At 33.9% G+C, this 10,000-nt stretch overlaps 1 protein-coding gene across 13 annotated transcripts in view; it reads right to left on the bottom strand.

The window, feature by feature from the left end:
- The window catches only part of LOC135214883 (dystrophin-like), a 1,767,410-nt gene that overhangs the window by 278,773 nt on the left and 1,478,637 nt on the right, over nucleotides 1-10,000 (bottom strand). The window lies entirely within an intron of this gene.

Raw genomic sequence — 10,000 nt, 5'->3', positions numbered from 1 at the left:
GTCCTGGCAAGCGAGTCCTTTTCAAGGTTTACACTAACTACCAAGAAATATGGCAGGCATTTTCTCCACTATTTTCTTTCATTATTTCTCTAATTCGTCTTCAGTGGATACGAATGACTCATTCTTTATTTCTCTAATTCTTCTTCAGTGGATAAGAATGACTCATTCTCAAGACAGACATTTATCATGCTATAAACAAGAATGTACTAAATACACTATTATATTGAATCGAATATATAAGCTAATTATTATCATCTCAACCTCACTTCATGATCTAAAATTTTGTTTAATTTCATATTTACAGCAAAAACAACAAGACACTACTCAGCCTGTAAAACTATTCCCAGACAAAAACTAACAAGGACGAAAACTTGTTATGCAGATGATTAACCAAATGAAAAAAAAAAAAAAAAGACACCATGTTTCTCTTGCTATTCATCTTGTTCCATCGTACAGACGACTGCTTAATAGCAGTTATTACAAAATCATCAATCATGATAACATGATAATATCAGTAATTAGAATAAAAGCAATATTAGCCAGAAACATGCAAACAACCTTCCTTCCATTTAATAGAAAACGGGGAGAGAGAGAGAGAGAGAGAGAGAGAGAGAGAGAGAGAGAGAGAGAGAGAGAGAGACTCTGAAGGTAGCAATCGGCTGTTCCTAGAGGCGGTAGCAGCAAGGACGAATGCTCAAAAGGATAATAACCCCTTTTGAAAAGATTTACAGCCCGACTGTTAGAAATAACAGTCCCTAATGTCTCAATCGCTTAGCATAACAAAAGGCATTTACAGATTTACACAGCCTAATTCCTGTTTTTCTGTTCTTGCCATAGATCATAAGTGCTGAGATGACAAGTTGTACAATGTACAACTCGTTTAATATTAGGTTTAGTTGTTTATAATGACGGGTTCGAGGTCTTTGAAATTTTGACTTAAATAAATGCTGAAAAAGTCAGTGAACATGAACTCGAATTGACATTACAATATAGCCAACAAAAATGCTAACTTCAAAATTAAATACTGTTAAATATTAAAAACTGTTAAACATATGCTACACTTGAACTAACTCTAAAGCCCCAATAATTATAAAGCTATGAAGAAATAAAGTTTTCGAAGTATGAGCGAAGGTAAAAAAAAAAACACTTCAGATGATATTATACGGTTTTATAGCGCGTATTTGTGTGCGCACGTATCTATGTATGTATGTATGTATGTGTATGTATATATATATATATATATATATATTATATATATATATATATATATATATATGCATTTAAGCTACAAATGTCCTTTAATATCTAATTCGCTCTACCTCGGAATTAATATATTTTCATATACTTTAACCAAAGGGGAAATTTTCAGTTGATAATAATTCCGTCCTAACAAATTTTTTTTTTTTTTTAAGACTTTCCTGCCACCGCCCCCACAACAAGAGCAACAGGCAAAGCAACAACAACAGCAAAGTAGTTTGTAGGCTTACTCCCCGAGCAAGCGAACATATACGGCAACGGTGATCTGACGAGAACAGAATTTGTTCACAGTCCCCTGAATTGGCACACTGCTGCTACTTAAAACATATTAAATGGTACGGCCGTTGGGACGGCCTAATTAGTCACCCATAAAGTGAGAACATGAGAAAACAAGACAGAAAGAGGTCTCACATACCAGACGATGTTTTTCGTCTGGTCCTTTTAATCCCCTCTTGTGATGTAGTGAAATGTGTCCGAGGGCCACAGTTAGACGTCTCCCAAAAACACATTCGCATAGCTGTTAGGCTTCACGTCATCATGGCCGGGAGAGAGAGAGAGAGAGAGAGACACGCTCCCAGGGATTCAGAGCTTACTTGAGTGGAGGTATTATTTACTGCTTGGGATTATAAGTTAAATCGAATAATCATACTTTACTATTTGAATTTACAAAAGGAATTTATCAACAGAAGAGAAACCCATAAGTTAAGATTGTAGACGCCATACTCTCAAATAAAGGGAAAGATAATCTGCTACTTCTACCCTCAATTATCATTCCCAAAAGATCCCAACAGGAATTATTCCTGTTATCACTCATCGTGAGCTAGGGCTAACATTCCTAACGTTCGCAACACGGGGCCTCCTTCATCATATGTCTGGCATTTACAGGAAAAAGAAGAAAAAAAAAGTGCAACACGAATTCCTACGAAATTAGATGGCTTTCGAATTATTCTAGATGTGAAAATTTCGCAAATCTGTTGGTTTTCAGGTAAGTCAACGTACTTTGGCCCATCTGTTTCAGGCCAATTAAGTTATTTGATTCGAAAATGAAACCCAATTCGAAGTGTACTTGACTAAAGTAGAAAGTCTTAAGCATTAAACTTGAAAAGAGAAACATTTAATTTCAATTGGGACAGGGAAACCGTATATATATATATATATATATATATATATATATATATATATATATATATATATATATATATATATATATATATATATATATTATATATATATATATATATATATATATATATATATATATACACACACACAAATATATATATATATATTATATATATATATATATATATATATATATATATATATATAATATATATATATATATATATATATATATATATATATATATTTCCACTCAATAAGGGCCGAGCTGGAATGAATGAATGAAACGTAAAAAATGTACAAATAAATGTATAATAAAAGGCAGCAATCATTTTGACGTTAGACTTTTAAAATTAACAAGCAATAAAATCTGGTAAAACAATGACACGCAATGATCAATGTTGCACTTCTCTTGCGCCTTTAGAAAAGGCTTCATTCATGCAATCGTAAGAAAACTTTAACCAGACACCGTCTGGTCAACTTTTCTTATGACTGCCAAAAGCAAAAAACGTGACATCATCATGTAACGGTCGCCATTTGAATGGTCGTTAAACCCATTTTTACGACTGCTATTTACGGTACTAAATGTGACTCTCTGAATCTCGCTATAACCATCACATGAGCCAGCAACCCTATATGGCAGAACCGTTCTCACTCAACACCTCATCTGCGAAAATGATCAGTAAAATCGTTAACGTTGATGAGAAAATGATCGTTATCGATGGCGAAACCTACACTCTTGGCACCTGTTTCTGTATATTTTCCTCGACATTAATTTACCTTTGACTTGGTAAAAAAAGCAATGGATATTTGTTTTTTTATGTTTAAGCACGAACGCAAAAACAGAAACTCGGGCGCACGGAATGACGCATGCCTGAAGCACGCCGTTGCTCGTAAAGATAAAACGCGTTGCACCTCGTTGCAGGAATACCTCGGTACCAGCATTGAATGGGGCAGAAGGATTCGCGCAGCTGTCTATGCAGCTGCATTGCATACAAAGGAGCAATTTCAAGATGGAGGTCAAAGGGCGCACGAATTGGGGAGAATTAAAAGTGAAAGCTTCCTCTAAAAGATACTGTCAACTAAATGCGACCTTCTATAGGACGCCGAGGACAGCCCGGAATTCATTCCACGAAGTCCTGCAAAGGAAGGAAAATCCTCATTGATCTATTTATGGTAAACACAGCGACTGCTGAGCATCCTTTATCCATGGACGTGAAAGAATCCTGCTGCAAGGCAAAGGAGCAATTACTCACGGCTTCTTTATTTTTGGCGAATGCTCCCTTGATTTTTGGGGGACCAAAAAACGTCTGTGAGGATTAGTGCTAATTCACTTTAATGCTTTTAGCGTCAAACACTTGAGGGTTTGAAAAAGGGGCCACATGTTCGTTCATTTTTCCTCAAATATTGTTTGTCATTACTTCCCGTTTTATCTCAAAAAATATTTTTCATTACTTTCCATTTTTCCTCAAAAAACATTTGTCATTACTTTCCGTTTTTCTTAAAAAAATATTTGTCATTACTTTTCGTTTTTCCTAAAAAATATTTGTCATTACTTTCCTTTTTATCTCAAAAAAAGAAAATTTGTCATTACTTTCCGTTTTTCCTCCAAAAATATTTGACATTACTTTCCGTAAGTGTTTACTCAACTTGCAGACTCGTACTCGTAGCGCTAATGTGAAAACTGAAATTTAAAAAAAAAAATGTTCAGAAAATCCAGTCGAATTCTGCGATTACTAAAAATACAAGGTAATTAGATTTAATTCTCTAAGCTACAACGCTCAAGCGTCTCCAGGAGCTGCATTATACTTCCTTAAATACCAAGAGTTAAAGAAAGAGTTCAAGACAAAGTTGATCCCATCATGAAAATGAAGCGCCTCAGCGGTGAGGTCGGTATGATGTTGGCGTGCCACCTCGTTGGCCACGAGTTCGATTCTCGGGCATTCCATTCAGCCGTTGGTCCCGTTGCTGAATAACCACTGGTTCCATGCAACGTAAAAACACCATACAAACAAACATCATGAAAATGAACAATGCGGATCTCGTAACAGTAGTACGTGTAGTTGTAGTGCCTAAAAAAAAAATTATAAAATAAAATAAAAAATAAAAAAAGAGAGAAGACACTCGAAGCCCTAACAAGAGAGTTTTGTCTATTTGTTTATTTCCTTAAATACCAGGAGTTACAGAAAATATTCAATACAAAGTTGATCCCATCATGAAAATGAACAATGCTGATCTCATAAAAGAAGTACATGTAGTTGTAGTACCTTAAAAAATAATAAATAAAAAATAAAATATAAAAAAATAAAAAGGAGAGAAAACACTCGAAGCCCCAACAAGAGTGTCTTGTTTATTTGTTCTCGGATTCTTTTCTGTTTCCTTCTCTTGTCGAATCAACATTTCAAACGACCCATCTCCACACACACTCCAGTGTCAACAAGCGCTTCGGAGACGTCTCTCACCATCATACTCTTTTCCAAGGATTAATTCGAACGGCAATGTAAATAAACTGTACTTTCTTTCCTATAACATCCCCAACACTCCCAAAGCCCGACTCATTAACTCAACACATAAAAAATATCTACTTCCAATTCTTCAGGCTAGTAATACATTACGATAAAAAATGTCTACTTCAAATTCTTCGGGCTAGTAATACATTATGAAGAAAATAGAACTAGAATATTATTTCATACCTACAAATACTCCAGTAACAAAAGAAACAAATGAAGAAATGAAAGTGATATTCAACGTTGATCCAAGCAGCTCAGATTTCAAAGATAAGTTAAAGATAAACTGATGACAAAAACTATAATATAATGGCTTGTAAAGCGGTTTAAATCTCATGAAACGTGCTGCAAGAAATTTAATATGTGATCTATGGATGAATAAACAAACAAGACGTAAATTTAATAGTACAAACACACATATAAACTTTATAACTTTATGTGTGTGTGTGTATAAAAGGCCCACAAAACACTACTTAAACATTGTGACCATATTCTTTTCGGATACTTCCTTTTACCAGGGATCAGGGGCACAGAAGGAAGTACCCGGAATATATATGGTTGCAACGTTCAAATAGTGTTTTATGGGCCTTTTATCTTCAAAGTATTATACAGTTGTATTACAGTAAAAGACATTTACATATATATATATATATATATATATATATATATATATATATATTATAATATATATATATATATATATATATATATATATATATATATATATATTATAGTATACAGGGTGTCCATAAAGTCCCAGTACCATTACAAGTATTTATTGTTCAGAATGGTATTGGGACTTTATGGACACCCTGTATAAATCATATCATATATGCAAATAAGGATATAAAGTTGATAAACACTAGATACACACACAACAAAACTCAAGATGCTATCCATTAAGCACGAATTTGTGCCTTCGTTATTTAGTAATTTCTTAGAAATCGAACACTTAACCCTTGTATTCACTCAGAGGCAGATATGCTACCAGCATCGTAAGTATAAGTGGGGAAGTGTGTTAATTAAGAGGGGGGGGGGGGGGGGGGGGCCGCAAGAAGTGTCAGCCAGAAGGAAGGCGTTTCGTAAGTTATTCCATCTTCAAAGGCGGATACGGTGGTTTCTTTGTCACCGTGACGTCATGTCTTAGCACAACAAGAGAAATGAAATGACGCAACTTGATCACGTGACTGACTGAGCATCTCGGAGAGACGTTTTAGCAGATTTAATCAGGTTTTGAAGAAGTGTTTTGTTTCTCGTCAAAAAGATACAATTCCAATTAAATTCAGCCAAAAAAATTGAGTTTCCTGACTTTACAAGATATACTGTAAAATGAAGTACAGCTAACTTTAGGCACATTCGAGAGTATATTCTTAGTATATAATTAGTCCACGTACGACACATACACGCACTCACGTAACCAGTTATTTATGAATACATTCCTGCAAGATGAGAAGTAAATCCCATCTTTGTCCCTATCGCGACAAAGGTAGGATTTTACTCTCAGTAACTGGAAGGCTGGTGGACTGCTCTCTGCTCTCACATGACAAAAGACATCTTAGTTATTTCTTCAAGACAACACACACATACACATACACACACACATATATATATATATATATAGATATATATATATAGATATATATATATATTATATATATATATAAGGATTGCTTATTGTACTATTTTTTAAGTTAATTTTCTTAAAATATTATTGCCAAATGAACACGTAAATAAGACATCCAATTTGATAATACAAACTAACTATATATATATATATATATATATATATATATATATATATATATATATATATATATATATATATGATATATATATATATACATATATATATACATACACACACATATAGTTAGTTTGTATTATCAAATGTATCAAATTGGATGTCTTATTTACTTGTTCATCTATAGATCATATATTGAAAAACAACATAAATATATGAACTGTTAGGTACTAATATTTTAAGAAAATTAACTTTAAAAAATAGTACAATTAGTAATCCTTTTCCTCGTCGAGAAAGCATGCGCCAAGCTAACAAACAAACGGCTCATGTTACCTTATACCCTTGGAGTTATACTCCATGACACTTCTCTGCCTGCCCTATTGTGGGATTACCTCAAGATGGGCACCCACCGAAATAAAAATTTATCATAACAAGCGGCAAGGAACTCCATACAGTTCAGAAGACCCTGTAACAATTGAGGTCCTTAGAGATTAACGTAACCTCGTCGTACTTGAACCCCGCCCCCCCATCCCCCACTTGCTATTTCGAGCGAGTGAACAAACGCCACACAATAGAAAGTCTGTATATAGAATGAACCTCCCGTCCAAAATAGACTTGCATCTTCTTATCCACGCGCGAGTACCCGCCTATAAGGAAAAGGGAACACTATTCTTTTCGGATTAAAGTGGCCCCCCTCAAAAAAAAACTCGCTGCGAGATATTGCAGTAAAAAAAAAGGAAATAATGCCTAAAGAAGGAAACTTATTTAGATAGAAAGCCTGATTTGGTCTTTAGCAACTAATGTGAAGCCTCTCATGTGTGAAAGTCGTGGGACGCACCATAAAAAAAGGAAAAAAAAACTCATTTGCATGGTGAAGACAGCAGAAATAATTATCTTTTGAACTATCACTCACTTGCTTATTAAAGACTTCAAAAATTACTGTTATCCTATGTAATATCACTAATCTGAATATTAAATACGGCCAAAATAATTGTTATCTTATGAAATATCACTAATTTGAAGATGGAAGACAGCAAAAATAATTTTCTTTTGAACTAACACTCATTTGCATATTAAAGACTGCAAAAATAAGTATTATCTTTTGAAATGTCACTAATAAGAATATTGACGACGGCAATAATAATTATCTTATGAAATATCACTAATTTGACTACTGTAAACTGCAAAAATAATTGTTATCCTATGAAATGTCACTAATTTGAATATTGAAGACGGCAAAAATAATTTTTATCCTATGAAATTTCACAAATTTGAATACTGAAGACAGCAAAAATAATGGTTCTGAAATATTAAGAGATAGATGTAAAGTGATATATCACCGCAACCCGACATCACTGCTTTCTCACTGCGATAACGGTACGCATTACTAATCCTCAAAGAACAAGACCACCCCATAAAAGGCATCACTGGCACACTTGTCACTGTCATACCTTCGGCACTTGGGAATATATCACAGTGCTTTATGTAGCATCCCAGGCAGAACCACGCACGCACGCACGTACACACAAACAGTTGGCGAAATTTACTAGAGGAAATAATTTCAAATTATTCCCATAAAATACAAACTTAAATTTCTTTTATAAGAGATAATTTTTTTTTTATCAAAGTGACAACTACTCTACCTTATTTCATAGATAATGTTTCACCCGATAAGCTACTGAATACGATGTATTCGAGAGACATTACTGAAGTAATTTTGAATAATGAGATATGGAAAACAAACTCTATAAAACTCTACTATATCTGAAATCATAAAAAGCCCACAAAACTTCACCGATATCCCGTTTCGCCCACAACATCTGGCACAAAAAACCCAGAGAGTTTGGTCATGTTTTTATTAAGAGGTTCCAACAAAGACTTATTTGTTTGCATATGAGTCACTCGTACTAGAGGGCTTTCTGCTCAACCAAAACAAGCCAAGCTTACCCAACCCACCCCTAAGAGGGAATTCTACCTCTTATGACACATTACTCAGTCCACGTCGTCTCCCAAGTTTGCTTTTCAACTAGACCTTTCGGGAAAAAAAATCTTTCTCGCCTACGCATATGCCTCCAGCGGATGACGCAAACAGATGATAACGACTTGAAATCCGGGTCACTGCAGCTATAATTACTTCAAGATTTCCCTAAACCACCAACCCCCCATCTCGCCCAGGCACCCCCATAAAATGAGAGAGATGGAAAACTTTTTTTTTTCGTATTTATTCTAGCTTCCAAAAACAGTTTAAATCAACTTCTACGCGCGTAAAAACCAAAATTAATTCTGGTTATGTTTACACTGTAGAAACTGCAGCAAAATGAGACTCTACTTTCTCATCCACTAAACAAACAACCAGATAAAAATCACGTGAGAGTTGAATACCGGTGGGCGTTTCTGTGCATAGCACATACTGCCTCAAGTCATGTAAGGTTTGCTCGCAATGAAAAGATAAAGTACGGCCAATTATGCAAAAACCACAAGCTAGGTATACGTCCTTACGAAACCGAACGTAAAAAAGTCAAGACAGTGTTTACAAATAAACCGCTATAATCAATAGTTGCCTGAATCTCATGCGCCGCAGCATAAGTTATGACGGTACGCGCACACATAATTCAAGGTGACGTATCGCAAACAGAATATGAAGGGTATTGACAATGATGTCAGACGGGTGTTGGCAACAGCTATGGCTCACGAGACCAGACTCGTATAACAGATTAAGAGACCTTCAGGCGATTTATATAATCGGTGACACTCAGCAGCTCCCTTAATGGCTCTTACGGGGGAAATATGGCCTTGCATAGGCAGAGAATAGTAGTCTATTAAAAACAATGAAAACAAAATGCTAGCTCAATTCACACGTCTTTCAAGATCTTATCTTTCGTACATAAAAGTTTACTTAAAATAAGAAAGACAAAATACTATTTCAGTCTTATATGTTTTAAAAGTTTTTCTCCATACGTTTATTATTCTTAAGATCACGATTTGCTGCGAAGCGAATGAGTTATAGTTAATTAATAATTAAGAAGTTACATAATAATAATAATAATAATAATAATAATAATAATAATAATAATAATAATAATAATAATAATAATAATAATAATAATAATGTTACAAAAAAAAACAGTGTGGATATATAAACAACTGTTAGCAACAACGTCCTTTACTTTAACATAATCGCGATTTTGAAACATCATAAACCCGTAATCTCAATAATTAATATATGCTGATGTAATATATATATGTATATATATATATATATATATATATATATATATATATATATATATATATATTCATATATATATATATATATATTATATATATATATATATATATATATATATATATATATATATATATATATATATAT

Source organism: Macrobrachium nipponense, chromosome 46 (genome assembly GCF_015104395.2).
Source record: "Macrobrachium nipponense isolate FS-2020 chromosome 46, ASM1510439v2, whole genome shotgun sequence".
Lineage (NCBI taxonomy): Eukaryota > Metazoa > Arthropoda > Malacostraca > Decapoda > Palaemonidae > Macrobrachium > Macrobrachium nipponense.
The sequence above is the reverse complement of the archived record's forward strand: the minus strand, read 5'-3'. Positions and strand labels throughout refer to the sequence as shown.